Here is a 15,651-nt window from a genome sequence, read left to right as displayed (position 1 = left end):
TCACTCCAGAAAGAATGGCTGCTATCATGAAATCAACCAATAACAAATGCTGGAGGAGCTCTGGGGAAAAGGCAATGCATTTTCTGCTGGTGAAAGTGATGGCTGGTGCAACCAATGTGGAAATCACTATGGAGATATCTAAAAGAACCAGTATTAGCAATCTCATTTGACCCAGCTATTCTCCTGCTAGGTATCTTCCCAAAAGAATTAAAAGAGTCATACCACAGCAATATATGTGCACCCATATTCATAGTGGCACAGTTTGCATAGGTAAAACTTGGAAACAGCCCAATTTCCCATCAACTAGAGACTGGATAAAGAAGATGTGGGTTTTTAAATTAAAATGGAGTACTACTCAACCACAAAGAATGAGAAATTAAAGTCATTTATAGCTAAATGAATTCACATTGAGGCCATATTCTTAAGTGAATTAAATAGGAGACACGTGTAAATACTGAATGATTTCTCTGGTGTGAGAAACTGAAAGTGTAAAGAAGGAACGAAATGTATAATAGATAATGTGAAATAGAAAGAAAAGGTGCAAAGGGGAAGGAGAATTGGGAAGGAAAGGGGAAGGGAAAGAAGAAAACGGAATTAATAGAAAAAGAAAAAAATGGAAACAAAATCTCTGTAATAGGGAGGGTGGAGGAATTGAAGGGAGGGCAGGGGAATGGAGAAAAAAACAGAACCAAGATAGATTACAGAAAGGTACAAATTTCCAAACATATATATATAACTAATATGTACTAATAAAATTTTTAAAAATTCTAAACAGCCCAATTTCAATCAGTGAAATTGGAAATGTAATTAAAAATTTGCTAACAAATAAAAGCCCAGTTCCTGATGGCTTCACTGTTGAATTCTAAAGAAATTTAGGGAAGAGCTAGTGCCACTAATTCTGAAACTCTTTAATGATATTGAAAGGGAAGAAATACTCCCAAATTCATTCATGAACGCAAGCATCACCTTGATTCCCAAAGCAGAAAAAAACCCAACCAAAAAAGAGATCTGCAGGCTAATCTCCCCAAGGACCACAGATGCCAAAATCTTCCATTAGATATTGGCAAACAGAATACAGACAATCATCAAGATGACCATACATTTTGGCAAAAAAACACATCATACACCTTGATCAAGTTGGATTCACCCCAGGGATGCAAAGATGGTTCAAAATATGTAAATCAATAAATGTGATACAGTATATTAACAGACTCAAGGACAAAAACCATATGATCAACTCAATAGATGCAGAAAAAACATTCAACAAAATCCAACACCAATTCATAATAAAAATTCTACAGAAAATTGGAATAGATGGGCTTTATCTCAGTCTGATAAAGGCTGTCTATGAAAAACCAAAGGCCAACATCAGACTAAATGGTCCAAAACTGAATGCTTTCATGCTAAAATCAGAAACAAGACAAGGATGTCCACTATCACCACTCCTGTTCAATATAGTTCTGGAAACATTAGTCACAGCAATTAGACAAGAGAAAGAAATATAAGGAATAAAGATAGGAAAGGAGGATGCTAAATTTCCATTATTTATGTCTGTTCATTTAAGATGCTCATTTTTGAATTGGGTCTTTCTATTTAGGGGGCCTGATTTTTAAAAATTCTTTATATATTCTAGATACTAGACTTTTGTCTGAGGAACAGCTGGTAACACTTTTTTCTCACATCCTAGGTTATCTTATAGCTCTGTTGGTGTTTTCTCTTGCAGTGCGGAATATTTTTAATATGATGAGATCTCAGTTGTCAATTATTTGTGCTAGTTCTTGTGCTACTGAGGATTTGTTCATAAAATCTTTTCCTATGCCAATGTCTTCGAGAGTTCTATGTAACTTATCTTCCAGAAAGTTCAGTATTTCTAATGTTTAGATCTTCACTTCAATTTCAGTTTAGAGCATGGTGACAGGGGTCTAGTTTCAATCTTTGAAAAGTTGACATCCAGTATTTCCAAACCATTTATTAAAGAGGCTATCCTTCCTCCAGTGAGGATGATTGGCTCCTTTGCCAAAGATCAGGTAGCTGTGTGTATCAAGTTGTTTCTGCATCTTCTAATCTGTTTCACTGATCCTCAGGTCCGTTTCTTTGCCATTATGCTGTTTTCATCACAGTGCCTTTGTAATATAATTTCAAGGTGGGGATTGTGATATCCCCTGCCATATCTCTGTTGCCTAGAATTGCTTTTGCTGTTGTAGGTTTCTTTGGGTTCCAAATGAATTTTTGGATTGCTTTCACTAGTTCTGTGAAATATACTGTTGGGATTTCAATTGGGATTGCATTGAATCTGTACAGCAGTTTTGGAAATATATTGGTTCTTCCTATCCAGGAACTGGGGATGTCATTCCATTTTCTTATATCCTCTTTGATTTCTTTCTTGAGAATGCTGTCGTTCTCAATGTAGAAGTCTTTTGTGTCCTTCATTAGATTCATTCCTAGATATTTCATTGTTTTGGATGCTATAGTGAAAGAAATTGTTTTCCTAATTTCTTAGAGAGTCTGTTAGTTGTGTACAAGAAGGCTATTGATTTTGGAGTGTTGACCATGTATCCAGCTACTCTAATGAATCTGTCAATTATGTCTAGAAGTCTTTTGGTAGAGTTTTTGGGTCTTCTATGTAGAGCATCATTTCATCAGCAAATAATGACAATTTAACATCTTCCTTTCCCATTTTATTCTTTTCATTTCTTTTTCTTGTCTAATTGCTGGGGCTGTTTCCAGAACTGTATTGAACAGAAGTGGTGATAGTGGACATTCTTGACTTATTTCTCATTTTAGCATGAAGGTGTTCAGTTTTTGACCATTTAGCATGATATTGGCAGTTGAATTATCGTACATAGCCTTTATCATGTTGAAATAAAGACCATTTCTTTCCATTTTTTTGTAGGGGTTTATCATGAATGTGTGTTGAGTTTTGTTGAATGCTTTTCTATTGAGATGATCATATAGTTTTTGCCCTTGGCTCTTGTAATATAGTGTATGACCTTATTGATTTATGTATGTTGAGCCATCCTTGCATCCCTGAGATAAATTCAACTTGTTCAGGGCGTATGATCTTCTTCATTATCTTTTCCACTCTGCTTGCCCATATCTTATTGAAGATTTTGCATCTATGTTCTTTAGTGAAATTGGCCTATACTTCTCTTTTTCAGTTGGGTCTTTCTCTGATTTGGAGATGAAGGTGATGCTTGCTTCCAGGAATGAATATGGGAGTATTGTTTTCCTTTTGATTTCATTGAAGAGTATAAACAGTAGTGGCAGTAATCTCTCTTTAAATGTCTTGAAGAATTCAGCAGGGACGCCATCAGGACAAATACTTTTCTTAGTTTTTAAATTTTTAATTATGTTTTTAATTTCATTGATTGATAATGGGTTGTTTAGAATTTTTAGGTCTTCTTCGCTCAACTTTGGTTATTTAAATGTATCTAGGAATCTATCCATTCCTCTTTTTTTTTCCAAGTTACTTATTAGGCTTTATATTATTAGTAAGAATGTTTAAGTTAGCAAGTAAAACTTGTAAATCACAAACATCTTTGTAAAAACATTAAAAGAATCAAAAATAGCACATATCTACAATGATTTATAGCTAAATCAGGAATACATTTGATTTTTTAAGTTTATATATTAATTGGTACATTTTAGGTATACAATACATTTACATTTATCACTGTTTGTGATGCATGATGAGCATGATGCATCTTAGTTCTTTTTTTCCCCATTACCTGTGCTCCCTTCAGCCCCACCACCCTTCTCTATTTACATAGACTTTGTTTCCATTTTTTTTTCACATAATTTTTCCTTTCCTTTTTTCCCTTTCCCCTTCCCCTCCATTTCTTTTGTGTTTTCTGTCTTATTTGCATATAGGTTCTCCAAGTAGTTATTGATGATCCTCAGCTGAGTCCATTGTAATTTCACCCTTTTCATTCCTAGTTGCAAGGATTTGGGCCTATTCTTTCCTTTTTTCATAAGGTTGGCTAAGGGTTTGTCAATTGTTTTTATTTCAAAGAACCATGCCATGGCATGTATAATCCAGGCATAATTTGAAAATGTTGAGACACAGAGTGGGAATGACATTTGGTTGCTATGAGGAACTAGGTTTTAAGTGAAATTAGGATGTAGCAGGAAGAATCTACTCATTATTTTGATGGCAGCCATGACTGTTGATATTGATGGAGTTTCTATTTGTACTAAAGAATTCTTTTCTCCTGAGATGTGCTATATGCATCTTACCATATAAGATGAATAAAAACAACTAATTGGTAAGTAATAATAACATGAAAATCACTTTTTATTCTCAAGTTGTCATTGGGGTCTCAGGCAATGCTTTCCTTCTCTTCCACATTATCTTCTTTCTAGGGCACAGACCCAGATTCACTGACCTAACTATTGGCCTCTTGGCCCTAAACCACCTAGTGATGCTGCTCACCAAAGGATTCATAACTGCAGACATTTTTACCTCTCAAGCGAGGTTTTGGGATGACATCACATAAAAAGCAGTTATCTACTTGTATAGGTCAATGAGGGGCCTCTCCATTTGTATCACCTACCAGCTGAGCGTTCTTCAGGCCAGCACACTTAGCCACAGAAGCTCTTGTTTGGCACAGTTCTAACACAAATCCTCATGTCACAACCTATGTTCCCTTCTTTTCTTCTGGATATTCTCTATTTCCATTAGCAGTCACCTCATAGTCTCCATTGCTGCTACTGTGAATTTGACCAGAGATCACCTTATGTATGTCAGTGAATCCTGCTCTCTTTTGCCCATGAGTTATATTTCCCGGCAAATATTTTCCACCTTGTTGACCTTCTGGGAAGTTTTCTTTATGTGGCTCATGTCCCTCTCAGGTGGATACATAGTGATTCTCTTGTGCAGACATAAGAAGCAGTCCCAGCAACTTTGCAGAATCAAACTTTCTCCGAAAGCATCACCTGGACAAAGGGCCACTAGAACCATTCTGCTGCTTATGTGTTTCTTTGTGGTGATGACCAGTTTGGACATTATGTTTTACTCAAGAATTGTGTTGAATAATCCAATATTTTATTGCATCCAAATTCTTATGGCCCATAGCTATGCTGTAGTCAGTCCTTTGGTGTTTATTACTACTGAAAAATTTATCAATAACTTTCTGAGATTCATGTGTGGAAGACAATAAATATGTGGTTATCAGTGATAGGTATGTTCCCTTAAAATAAGTGCACTTGCTCCAAAATGAGAAATTGTGGCACAGAATGCCTAATCACAAAATGATTAATGATGCTCTTTGGTTTAAGGGAACACATGGAGTTTTTTGTGTAATACCTATTTTGTTGCATATGGATTGCAAGTACATAAAAGAAAATTAAACCTTAAGCCTTTTGATATATAAGAAGGATTTTATATTTCTCATTGGATCAACAAAGCAGACCTGTGATACGGGTCTCATTTTTCATTGCCTTGCATAACCTACACTATTTAACAATATGTGATACCTTATGTCATTTTTCAATCATTTACTTGCCTTATTCATTTGTATTTTGACATACCAGATAAATACAAATATTTGTTAGCAAGTATAATCATACAATCCAGAATATACACACACACATACAGACACACACAAACACACACAAAAAAGAACTTCATGCAAGAAATCAGTCCTTAGTATACCAGTGCTCATGACACCATGATTTACAAGAGTCAAAGCTAGAAACAACCAAATATCTATAATCTTGATTGTATAAGCAAAATGTAACTTTTAAATACACTGGGATATTATTCAGCCTTAGCTATGAAAGAACATTCTGGCATATAGTGCAATATTGAATATCCCTGACAGTATTGAAGTAAGTCATTCACAACAAAAAAACAACTTTTAAAGAATCTAATTATAAGAAGTGAATTTAAGAGTAGTTCAATTGATAGAGACAGAAAATAGCATGGAATTCAGAGGTTGAGGAAAGAAGGCACTGGGGAGCTCTTGTTGGATACAGTTTCTGTTCAGGAAGAAGAAAAAGTGCTGGAAATGGTGGTGATGGTTGCAACACAATATGTATGCACTCAAATGTATACTCAGAAGCAAACCAAATGGTTGTTTATGTTATGTGTATTCTATCATAACAAAAAGGTTTTTAGTTATCTTAACTAAGTTGTGGAAAATATTCTCTCTAAATATAAAATGTGACAAATTTTTCAAGTGTCAAAATGTAAGTTTTCAAGTTTAAAAAATACATTAAATTTATTCCAAACAATTATTTGAAGTTTGATTTCTAAGGTATAAATTTTAATCTTGATTTTTCTAAAGATTAAAAAGAACTCTTCATATGGACTCAGATATGTACCACTCTGTGTTGCTCCACCATTAAAAGAGATCCAGCATTGCTTTAAGAAGTCCCAGTATTATATTTCCTTGATGAGTAGTATGTCTATAACCAAAAAACAAAATTTATTTTATTTTAATTTTTTTAGACTTAGGTAATTTTTTTATTATACAACATCAGTACAAGATAGTGAAAAATCTATACCTAAAGATATTTTTTTAAATGCTGAATTAAAATAACCATTTTATTTCCCGAGGATGAATTTAATTTTTAATACAAAACATAGTCGAATATCCTCTTTTATTTATATACTATGTCTCTAAATGAAATAACTATTAACATGCTCAGAGATCAAGCAATCATTTTTTTAAATTCTTTTATTGGTACACTTCAGGCATACAACACATTTACATTTCTCATTGGGAACTTGTACCTTTACATGATGCATCTTGGTTCTTATTTTTTTCCCCATTCCTAGCCCTCCTTTCAAGCCCTCCACCCTTCCCTATTTACAAAGACTTTGTTTCCATTTTTTCCATTTCTCAGCATTTTTCCTTTCTCTTCTTTCCTTTCCCCTGCCTCTCCCACTTCCCCTACCATTTTGGACCTTTTCTTCCTATTTTGCATTATCAATTATTCATTCTAATCATTGGTACATTTTAGGTATACAATATAATGACACTCATCATTGGAAATTTGCACCTTTACATAATCTCTCTTGGTTCTTATTTTTGACCCTTCCCCTGCCCTCCCTTCAACCCCTCCATCCCTCCCTATTTACAAAGACTTTGTTTACATTTCTCCATTTTCTCATATTAATTCCATTCCCTTCTTTCCTTTCCCCTACCCCTCCCACTTCCCCTTCCCCTTTGCCTTTTTTTACATTATCTATTATACGTTTTAGTCCTTATTTACACTTTCAGTTTTTCACACTAGAGAAACTATTAGGTATTTATACAACTGTGCCTTATTTATTTAACTTGAGTATCACCTCAATGTGCATCCATTTAGCTACAAATATCTCTAATTTCTCATTTTTTATGGCTCTGTGGTACTCTATGTTATAAAAAAACACATTTTCTTTCTTATTTTTTCTCATTAAGTTTATTGGTACATTTTAGGTATAAAATACAGTTACATTCATCATTGGGCTCTTGTACCATTACATGAGTATCTTGGTTCTTATTTTTTCCCCTTCCCTTGCCCTCCCTTCCCTATTTACAAGGACTTTGTTTCCATTTGTTTCCTTTTCTCATATTTTTTCTTTTCCGTTTTTTCCTTTCCCATACCCCTCCCACTTCCCCTGCTCCTTTAGACCTTTTCTTCCTGTTACACAATATCAGTAATACATTTTGAAAATTACAATATCAAGATCGAGACATTACCACAGATTTTACAGAATTTAAAAGGATATAGAAAGCATATTTCAAAAATCTGTTTTGAATTAAATATGTCAACTTCTAAGAAGTACATTAGAAGACAAATGAAACTAACTCTGGAGGAAATATAAAATTTGAATAGCACCTATTAAAAAGTATATTCCTAGCTTGAAACCTACCTATATGACAAAAACAGGCTCATATACATTTTAACTGATAAATTATATCAAGCAATTAAAGTAGAAAAAAGAAGGAACATTTCTCCCCTCATATTAGGAACTGAACATTGTGCTACTCCTAAAACTGGATAAAGATAGAAGAAAAATGTATGAACATAGAAATTTAACAAAAACTCTTAGAAGTCAGATATGGCAGTATGTAGAAAGTGGTTTTGTCATAGGCATGGCAGTGTTGGTTCAGTATTGGAAGATCCACCCCCAAAAGTCATCATTTTAACAGAGGAAAGGAAAAAGCCATATGATCCTGCCACTAGTTGGGGAAAAAGGACTAAATTCTACAGCTGTTCATGGTAAAAACTATCAGGAGACTAGAAGTAGAACAGAAACTTCTCAGATTAAAGACATGTACTCCATACTTCCAGCGAGAACACCTTATATGAATGGAGAAGATACAATGCCTTCTCCTTAAGGTGGGGAACAAGGGCAGATATGCTTACTCTTTGTCCATTAAACTTTGAAACCTAGGCCCCACCAAAATAGTCTGACAATAAAATGACACAATTAGGATAGGATTGGCAAGGTAGAAGCAAAATCTTTATATGTAGATGAAATGATCATCTACAGAGACAATACTAAGAAATCTCTAGGAGCCCCTGGAACTTATATTTGAATTTAGCAGAATTAGAAACCACAAGCTATATATAAAAATTCAGGTCTGTGTATACTTGCTATAAATGAAGAATTGGATATTGAAATTCAAAGTTATGTAGGAGTACAAAGGTATGAGAAAGATTTTTAAAAAGTGTTGGAAGATGTTTAGTACCTAATTCTAAGACTTCTTCTAAAGCTACAGTAATCAAGGCAGTGTTGGTGTAAGGAAAGGCATATAGATCATTGGAATAAAACAGAGAATCTGGAAATAAAACCACACATATATGGTCCACTGAGTTTTGAAAGATTTAATATTAGCATTTTATAGAATATAAACTCAAGAGCCGAGGAAGAGCTAGTGTTTTCAGCAAATGGCACTAGAATACCTGGTATCCATATATAAAAAATTAACCTCAGCTCTTTATTTCCGTACATGAAAATAACTTGAAGGGATCCATGAACCTAAATATGAAAGCCTAAAAATATAAGACTTTAAGAAGAAATTATAAAGGAAAATATTTATGAATTCAGCGTAGGCAAGAACTACCTAGAATACAAAAGACATGATGTATAAAAGAAAAAAATTCATAAATAAGATTCCATCAAAATTTAGAACTTTAAATGACATCATTAAAATGAAAAGTAGTCCTTAAACAGACCATATTTACAATGCATATACCCTATGAGCAGAATGTATAAAGAATTCTTAGAGCTCATTAATAGACAATCCAATAAAAAAGAAGACATAAGAAGATGATAAATAGCCAGTACAGCACAAGGAAAGGTGTGCAACTCTAGAATCAGAAAAATACTAATCAGTACAATAATAAGATTGAATTATGCACTCATTATGGAGATGAAGTTAAAAATTTTAAAAGCCTTGTCATGACATTTTCTTTTTGTTGGATTCTCCCCCTTTGTATTTAATTTGTCACACCCAATGGATTCATTCTCCTGGGTTTCCTGAGGTTGTGCTCCTCATTGTCTTTTCCTAGGGTATTGTCTAAAATTTTTTGGAGTGCCGGCTTGATATTCATGAAGTTCCTGAGGTGCTTATCATGAAAGTATCTTATTTCTCCATCAATTTTGAAAGACAGTTTTGCAGAGTACATCAATCTGGGTTGGAGGCTGTTTTCCTTTAGGGCTTGAAATACATCACTCCAAGCTCTTCTTGCCTTGAGGGTTTTTGGATTGAGAAGTCTGCTGTGATTCTGATGGGCTTTCCTTTGTATGTGATTTGTTTCTTTTCTCTCACTGCTTGTAGAATTTTGTTCTTCTGTTGGGTTTCTGGAATCCTAACCATTATATGCCTATGTGTAGATTTTTTTGATCAAGGCTATTTGGAGTCCTATATGACTCTTACCTGTATGTCAAGTTCTTTTCCCCTCCTTGGAAAATTTTCTGCCATCACTTCTGTGAACAGTTTTTTTATGTCATCTGCACTCTCTCCTCTTTCTTCACTGACTCCAATCAGTCTTATGTTATTCTTCTTCACATTGTCTAGCAGCTGCTGAATTGATTTCTCCTGTTCCTTTACAATTTTTAATCAATTTTTCTTTTCCTGGTCACTAATTGCAATCTTTTCTTCTATATCTGAAATTCTATCCTCACATTGGTTCATTCTGCTGCACAGACTTTCAATGGAATTTTTAAGCTCCTGCAAATCTGTTTGTATCTGTTTTATGGATTCCATTTGTTTCCTATGTTGGGATTCCATCATGTTTCTCAGCCCCTCTATTTTTTTTTATCTGTGTTCTCTCTAGATTTATTAATCATGTCTTGCACCATGAGCACAATGCTTGCTGTTATCTGAGTGATTTCTGATTTCACTTTTCACAGATCCTCTTTTGTTGCCAGTTCAGAGAGTCCAGGTGTTTATTAGATTGTTCCATCTTGTTTCCCTTTGGGCTTGCTGTACGTGATCCAGAAGTCTGTTTTTGAGGCTTGTTTATGTGTCTTCTCATTTCCACGGTGGGAGGATTGCTTCTGGTGCCCATACAACTCAGCTTCTCTGCCCTAGGAGATTGGAATGGCAGTGGAGGAGCTTCCTTCTGGGTGCTGGGACTGGCTCCAGATATTCCTTGTTTAACAACTGAGTTCTGTTCCTGAGACTAGGTTGTTAATGAATTAGTTGCTAAATGAGGAATTGCATATCATATGTACAATATTCAGAACAAACAAAAAAAAGGTCAAAGGAAACTCCAACTTGATGACTTTGCTTTTATTTGTGTAACTCTTCCATGTAGTGCTTAGATTTCTCAAAGCCCTTTTGTTCTGGTCTTCCCATTTGTTTCCTATAGAAGCCAGGTTCTTGAAGATTTCCAGCATCACATCTCTGTAGAGAGTCTTCTGGGAAGGATTCAGCAAAGTCCACTCTTCCAGAGTGAAGTTCACAGCCACATCCTTATAGAACACAGGATTCATCTCCGGGTTCCATGGCGCCCTGGCCCCTCTCCAGAAAAGTGCAGTGCCCACCAGTGACAAGACGACAGGGACTGGGGTACCATACGCCAGCAGCGTGGGCATGTGGTGGAGCCGAGCTCCTGGGGAAAAGTCTGAGAGGCTGCGGAAGCCCACCCCTTCCACCCCAGAGCAGGGTCCACATTTTCTTTATCCAGTCTCCAGCTGGGCATCTGGGCTGTAAAACACAAAATTTAAATGGTATACTAGACATGAAAATCTACCTATCATTATTATGAATTACTGCCATGAAAAGTATGTACATGTAATATGATTTTTCAGAAACCAACTAGAAATTCTGTCTAGTATGTTTTACATAGGTGATGTTATGTCATTCAATATTTCAAATAACTCAAGAAAATATTATAAAACCAAATACCACTTTTTCCTATCACCTAGTAATGTTACTGTTCATATTTTTATATTAGAAATTTACTTTTAAGACTGTGACTTAAAGAAATAAAAATTGGGTAACAGGAGCAGGCAATTTTGATACAGATTAAGTTGTGCATACTTTCTAAATTTTACATTGAACAAAATGCCCAATAAGTCCTACTTTAGCAAAATAAGAGTATTAGCTAGTTGACATGATAAATATCATACAGCTATTAAAATATCAAGAATGGAGAAAAGAAATGTATGGAAGACAGACACTTCAATATTAAGTATTCAGATGAAAAGATTTAGTTTGATATCACATACCATTGAAAAAATAAATTAAAAGTATAATTACATGCCACTATTCTCTCATTGGAATGTCACTATCACTGATTGCCAGTGGGAGTGTAAAGTGGTACAACATTTTAGGGAAAACAGTGCAGTGGTTTATCTTAACTTATAATTATCTTTTGAACTAGGAATTATGTTTCTAATCTATATACCAATTATCTGCAAACTGATGCCCACACAAAATTTGTAGGCACATATTTATAGCAACATCTTGCATAATCTCTATAGATTTTAAAGAATAAAGATGAACTCCAGTAAGAATGAATAAACAAACATTGTGCTCCCATATAATGAATTCCTGTTTAGCAAAAGAGGAGTGGGCTAGCAATTTGCTGAATAATATGAATAAATTGTAATTGGATCTTACTAGAGGAAGCCATACCTCAAGAGCTACACATGTTATTATTCCATTCATATAACATTTGTTAAAGGGAAATGTGATGTAGACAATAAATGAGAAGTTTGGAGGGCTGGTACAGGCAAAGGTGGTTGAATAAAAAGTGGAAGCACCTGGGAAACTTTTAAGGCGAATAAACCTTTATTGTAATATGGAGGTAGATACATATCTATGTCTATGTATGCATATCGACATCTATTTGTCAAACTCCATAGAATTTTATCTGTGTAAAGTAGTACATGCTTATAATCTGAGTGCTCTCAGAAGCTGACACAGAAGGATCACAAGTTGGAGCCAGTATAGGCAACTTCACCACTTAGTGAGAGCCTATCTCAGAGTAAAATATACAAATAAAAAGGGCTGGGAATGTATTTCACTGTGAAGGTCATAGGGTCTATCTCCAGCAACACACACACACACACACATACACACACACACACACACAGCCTAAGGAAAAATAAGGAACTTGTGGGATATGTATGAGTCAACAAAAGCATATTACAAGATTCAAAAAGGATAATAAAGAAATAAAAAGGAACAAAACTGATTTTAAGAAGCAAGAGCTAAAAGAAAAGAAATCTCAAACCTGGGAAAAGAATTCCCCTGATATTCAGACTAAGGAAACCCAAAAGAGTGGAGATCCAACATGGCTTTAATAGAGCAAGACAGAAAATATCAACTAAAAACCTAAAAACACAGGTAATTTGAAGAAGAGGAGAGACATACAACCGGATGCAAAAAATTAACTTGAAAGAAGAGACTTTGAGATCAAACAAAATATTTGTATAGGCATTTAAAAAAGGGATAGTGGTCTGGCAAGACTGGACTGCAGGATCCCCAGCCTTTCCCATCATGGAAGTCATTTTGAGAAGTTCCCAAATAGCTGGAAGGTTGTTAGCAATAATCAGAGTCTAGACTCAAAAGATAGATTTGGGGGTACATAGGTCCTTTATCTCATAGTTTTCTCTACAAACACAGAAGAGGCTGCAGTCTGGCAGCATTTTCACAGGCACATGCAATGGAGAATGATCAGGGATGGAAACTGCTCCCATTTTACTAGCCCTTTTTCAGATTCTGAGAGGATAAACAAGCAATCACTGTGTCAGAAGTCTTCAGTATCAGATGCCAGGCACACATGAGCAACTGCCCAAAGTCCATAGTTTATCCTACACCAGCTAGGTTATTAATCCAACACAGGGCTAACACTGGTCTGGTTTGAGTCTGTTTTTTGCACCGCAGGGCTCAAGCGGTGTATCCAAATCTCACAACCTTGATCCAATCCTAGACCTTCCAGAGATTCTGACATCTAGCACCAGTCCTTGGGCAACTTGGATTTACACAGTGTTCCAACCTCATATGAATCTCTGCCTGGTACACCTGGACTATCCCAGCATCCATTCAACACCAAGTGCATTGACTCCACTCTGGGCACATCAGAATCTCTACCCTGAATTCTTCCAGAGACACCATTATAGTCCCTGCTTAACATAATAGACCAGTCCTCTGCCTCATTAAGCACCAAGGGTCTGCCTATTTAGACCAGTACTTTGGATGCCTCACTGGGCCTGCAGGAATCTTTCCATGTCAGACTTGGACAGATTTGTTTCTCCTCTAGGACCCTGTCCCATGGAGACTAGAATATAAATCAGGTAAGCAGCATTGGTTCCTGAGGAGAAATTCACAACAGGAGCCCCAAAACCAAGGCTTCACACTCTTACTGGTGTGATACCACTGCTTGAACAGCTGCCACAAATGGGGCATTAAAGAGAGAGGTTCTCTTAAACTGAGTCACCTCCATACAAACTTATAGACTATAAAAAGGGGCAAAGATGATGTGACTTGTAAGATTAAAGACTACTGGATTTGGAAGAAAACAGTCCTCTGGAAATACATACATAATGACTGCCTCTCTCTCTCTCTCTCTCTGTCACCTTTTTCCTGCTCATTTAAGTGAAATATTTCTCCTCCCTTGGTACATTTTAGATTTTTAACAATTTTTTTCTTTTCATGGAGGTTGAAGTTTTATCACCCATTTTCTTCTTGCCAATTTTTAAAATCACTTTATTTCAATGGGCCTTTCTTTTACTATTTCTCTCTCTTTTTTCTCACTTTTTATTTCTTAACTTTTTCCTTAGTATATTTTCTTATCCTCTAATTAAATCTCCACTCCTGATTATTTATTCTTTTCCTCATTGGTCTTCTCTATTATGGTTATCTAATATTAATTTCCCTTTCCTTCTTAAGAGGACCTTTCACATCAGTCTTACCACATTTTTCACATCTTACATTGCTTTAGTTTTCATAATTTATTTTTTGTTCTTCATGCTTTCATGCCAGTACTGCTTACCTTTATGAATTGCTAAGTAGTTAAGTCTATTTTATTATGGGTAAATACTGCTTTACAATGCAAGGGGAGAAAATTGCTCTATTGAGTGTATATTTACTGTATATAACATGCTGATTCATTTTAGATTTTGATATATAAATATAAATCTTGTAAATATGGTTAAAGGTGGCAGAGTATTAGTTATCATACTTTGTCATTTTCCAGTTTATGTTTGATGCTATTGTTATTGCTGATTGTACTACTTTACCCAAGGTGGCACAGTTGTGCTCTACTGATCTTCTTTGTACGCAAATACTTAGATTGTCCAGGGGTAATAAACAATACGACAGTCCAATAACAAAGTACAGTGTGCTAGGCCAAACAGGCTACAACTTTTCACCCCTAATAAACAAGTGCCAGGATCCTGGAATAGACTAAAAGGCCAAACACCATCAACCCCTAGAAAACATCTCTAAAAAGTAGTCCTTACCTAAAGAGGTCTTGATACTAGTAATAAAGCTGTCACACAAAAAGGCCGAAAACCAAGACCAGACCAGGCCACAACAAGCCTTTATTAAGGGAACAGATCTACCCGGCTGTCTCTGAACAAAGGAGAGACAAAGGTAATATGGCTGGGGCAGGGAGTGTCTTTTATAGAGACTGAGGTGGAGTTTGTAGGGATTGAGGTGGGGTTGAGTGAGGTAGTGACTAGGGAATGGAGGAGCCAGTGACATCACTAACTGGCAGGAGGTGAGTGAGTATTAGGTTACTCTCTAGGAGGGAACAGGGGGATGCTGGGAAGAAGGGTTTGTTCTTTGGTGGGAGCAGCCATCTAGCTGTGATGTCACACAGCGGAGGGGGCAAGGCACAATAGGAAGAGGGCAGCTACTATACATAATAGCTGCTGAGGTAGTGGGAGACCTATCATTCTAGGCTTTTGTTTTATGATAGTTGGGCGAAGGTCTCTTTTTCCTGGAGCTGCTTCCTGCTGACAAGGAGTGAAGACTGGAGCTAGGCCTGGTCTGATGAAGCCTGTGGCAAGTGGGACCTCTTCCTTTTGTCATAATGGCTTGTACCCCACCAGGATGAGCTCTGTGACTGTCTGGTTGGTGAATGCCCTCATTCTTTCCTGCAAGAAATTTTGAAAACAGCAAACCAGGCAGGGTCCAAAGCAGAGAATTAAACAGATAATACTGAGAGGCCCTGAAAATGGCAATAGCCAGGGAA

At 35.9% G+C, this 15,651-nt stretch overlaps 1 pseudogene; it reads left to right on the top strand.

The window, feature by feature from the left end:
* The first annotated feature begins 4,229 nt into the window (after nucleotides 1–4,229).
* LOC101723855 (vomeronasal type-1 receptor 48-like) lies at nucleotides 4,230–5,159 on the top strand (annotated as a pseudogene).
* Nucleotides 5,160–15,651: the final 10,492 nt, after the last annotated feature.

Source organism: Heterocephalus glaber, unplaced genomic scaffold, assembly GCF_053883595.1.
Source record: "Heterocephalus glaber isolate CG9 unplaced genomic scaffold, H.glaber_assembly_v1.0 deba00001472, whole genome shotgun sequence".
Taxonomy (NCBI): domain Eukaryota; kingdom Metazoa; phylum Chordata; class Mammalia; order Rodentia; family Bathyergidae; genus Heterocephalus; species Heterocephalus glaber.
Note: the sequence above shows the minus strand (reverse complement) of the source record. Positions and strands in the feature narration are given on the sequence as shown.